This window comes from Phyllostomus hastatus, unplaced genomic scaffold (assembly GCF_019186645.2).
Source record: "Phyllostomus hastatus isolate PE091 unplaced genomic scaffold, TTU_PhHast_1.1 phas_contig_86, whole genome shotgun sequence".
Taxonomy (NCBI): Eukaryota; Metazoa; Chordata; class Mammalia; order Chiroptera; family Phyllostomidae; genus Phyllostomus; species Phyllostomus hastatus.
The window spans coordinates 77,547,497-77,551,078 of NW_025333977.1; the positions used below are offsets into that span (position 1 = coordinate 77,547,497).

Consider the following 3,582-nt stretch of genomic DNA (forward strand, 5'->3'; position numbering starts at 1 on the left):
CACATGCCATAAATTGAATAATGTAAAATTTAAGGGAATGTAAAATTTACCAATCTTCAGATTTGGCCACTTCAATGCACAGAAGTGAAAAGTGAAGATATCACTGTATTCAACTCAAGCTTTGAGTTGCCCAACGGGTGATTGAGTATGTAAAATGTATTAAGATGGAAATTTCTGCTGCTAAAACATAAGACAGGAACTTTCTGATTAAAAAAAAAAAATGACACTTGTGAAACAGGCCAGCCTCTTGAATTTGAGGAAAAGTAATCTGTACAGATATACCTAAACCTCTCACATAAAAAATACAATCTGGTACTCTCATATTAAGACTGGTGAAAGCATTTTGAGGAACCACTTGGAAAGCTAGTCTATGTCCCTGCAGTTTGGATTAATGCTGGACTCTCATCTGAGAAATCTAAGTGAGGAGAGGGGCACTGTCTAAAGAGACTGTTGGAAAGCCAAAGGAGAAAAAACAGTATCAGGTAACCTAAAGTCTCGGAATTTTGGGGATAAAACATGCAGGAGTGTTTCCTGTGGACCTGATATGGCCATGTGCAAGAGTGCCAGTGTGCAGTCATCTGAGAATCTGTGTAAGATTGTCTTTGGAGGGAATAACAGATCTCAGCAAAGAGAAGCAGGAGGCATCAGATTCCATGTGGCTGGAGGAATCTACCAGTGAAGTGGAGATGTGTTTGCCAATATCAAGGACTGCAGGTGAGAGATCCCTGTGGTGGGGACTCCAAAGCATTACAATAGACAGAGTCTTTTCTTAGTCAAAGAATACAAAGCCTGAAGCAGAGCATGAATGCACAGCAGACTTGCAAAAAATCCTCAAAAGCAGGAGGAACATAAAGGAACACCCAGCTGACTAGAGAGGACAAAAGATAATGAAGAAACTGATACCAAAGTTTTCCAAAACTACAGCAAGGAAAACAATCTAAGTTAAATTAAATTAAATCAGGTTAAATTAAAAAGAATGAAGATAAGCTTGAAAGTAAATTTAGAAGCGATAGGGTGGGTGGGCTGGGATGGGAATAAAAGATAGAAAATTGTACTTCAACAACAATTAAAATAAAATTTAAAAAGAGAGAGAGAAGTGGTAACTTAGGAAGCAGGAGTAAATTGAACACGCTGCTAAAGAATGTAGAGGAAAATTGACCAGGAAACGTCTTACCAGAGTTTGAAGGAAAAGAACCAGATGAGAAAAAGATGGGGGCTTTTTTCATTCTGGCCATCCTGTAGTAAGAGAACCAGGCGACTGCTCTGTCAGATTGGCAATGACAACTGGTATATTTCAGTTTGGAGTGAATAACATGCAAGAAGATGAAATGAAGTGATATTTTAATAATAGTAAGTTTCCTCTTCCGGTCTTAGGGGCTTCAAGAGCCTTGGGCTTGGGTGCAGAGATGGCCAAGTCCAAGAACCACACCACGCACAACCAGTCCCGAAAATGGCACAGAAATGGCATCAAGAAACCCCGATCACAAAGATACGAGTCTCTCAAGGGGGTAGACCCCAAGTTCCTGAGGAACATGCGCTTTGCCAAGAAGCACAACAAGAAGGGCCTGAAGAAGATGCAGGCCAACAACGCCAAGGCCGTGAGCGCGCATGCTGAGGCTATCAAGGCCCAAGGTCCTGGTCAAGTCCAAGGAGGTCAAGCCCACGATCCCAAAGGGCAGCAGCCACAAGCTCAGATGACTTGCCTACATTGCTGACCCCAAGCTCGGGAAACGTGCTCATGCCCGCATCGCCAAGGTGCTCTGGCTCTGCCCGCCAAAGACCAAGGCCCAAACCAAGCCCCAGGCTGCAGATGCAGCTACAGCTCAGGCTCCGGCTCAGGCCCCCAAAGGTGCTCAGGCCTCCAAAAGTGCCCAGGCCCCTGCGAAGGCTCCATAGTAGCCTCTGTTCGTCGGCATGAGGACAGAAGGACTGGTGTGCCCATGGGCTGGGGTCCTGCTGTGGTGTTTGTGCAAATAAGCCTGAGGCAGGGTTTGTCAAAAAATAAAAAATTAAAAATAATAGTAAGTTTCTACAGAGCACACTCTATAACATCATATTTGCAAGTATCAGCAAGAATCTTTTTTGATGTAATCTACTTAATTTATGGAAAAGACTCATCTTCCAAGTGATCTCAGTATCCAAGAGTTTTGGCCACATGTCAAGATTATTCATATGGTATAGAGATAATTTGGTGCTTGTTTTAACAAGAGGCATTTTAGTACTTTACAGGAGTTAGAGACAACATCAAATAAAGATGAAGTCCAGAATAGGACATTTGACATGGCAAAAGACATGGAGTCTGTAGAAATCGATCCAGGTTGTTCTCACTCAAATATCAGGACAGGTTCACAGCATTGAGTGCAGTAAGGTACAGAACTCCACGTGAAAGTTTGGACTGAAGATACTGAAGTGTTCCAAAGAAAATTTGATGAAACCACTACATTGGCCAGTGAGCTCTAAAAGACTCACAAGCATCTAAGCACCAGCCCTTCTTTCAACATTATCTGTCTCCTAGGACCCTAATACAGAGAGAATCATTTCGCTGAACAAGTGACCAGTAATCTTGAAGAATTTTACTGCAGCTGCAGGTTGCAGGGGATTTTGTAAGCATATTTAGAGTTTTTTAAAAATGAGGATATTCATTTTTTCCTCCATTATCAACAACAATTTCAAATATTTAGCAGAAGATTTTGATGCAACTAAAAAAATGAACTTTGCTAACTAGAGATATTTAAAGCTAATTGGATTTGCCCTGACTGGTATGGCTCAGTGGGTTGGCCTTTGTACCACAAACCAAAAGGTTACCAGTTCAATTCCTGGTCAGGGCACATCCCTGGGTTGTGGGCCAGGTTCCCTATCGATGTTTTTCTCCCTCTCTTTTTCCCTCCCACCCCCTTTCTCTAAAAATGAATAAAAGGAGAATTCAAGTATTAATGGGGGTCATGTCAAAGGTATACAGGTTAATGGCCCTGACTAATGTGGCTCACTGGATTGAGTGCCAGCCTGCAAACCAAAAGGTCGCTGTTCAATTCCCAGTCAGGGCACATGCCTGGGTTGTGGCCCAGGTCCCCAGTTGGGGGCATGCAGGAGGCAACCAATTGATGTTTCTCTCCTTCTCTTCCTATCTCTAAAAATAAATAACTACAATATTTTTTTAAGTATACTGCTTAAGTAAGCCCTGGCTGGTGTAGCTCACAGAATTGAACATGGGCTGTGAACCAAAGAGTCGCTGGTTCAATTCCCATTCAGGGCACATGCCTGGGTTGCAGGTCAGGTCCCTAGTGAGGGCCATGTGAGAGGCAACCATACATTAATGTTTCTCTTCCTCCCATTCTCCCTCCCTTTCCCTCTCTCTAAAAATAAATAAAATAAAACCTTTATAAAAAATTTTTTAAATGAAACTTTAAAAATAAATAAATAAAAGTATACAGCTTAAGAAGTACTTATACATCAAATTTGGGGAAATTTTAGTCTATAATTAAGATACCTAATAACAGGTAAAATTAATTGTAGAAAGAAAAACAAAAGAGAAAAACCTCATTTACCACCACTGGGGATGATTATTAAACTCACTCCTTATTC

At 41.6% G+C, this 3,582-nt stretch overlaps 1 pseudogene; it reads left to right on the top strand.

The window, feature by feature from the left end:
- Window positions 1-1,377: 1,377 nt before the first annotated feature.
- LOC123827284 lies at window positions 1,378-1,896 on the top strand (annotated as a pseudogene).
- The last annotated feature ends 1,686 nt before the right edge of the window (window positions 1,897-3,582 follow it).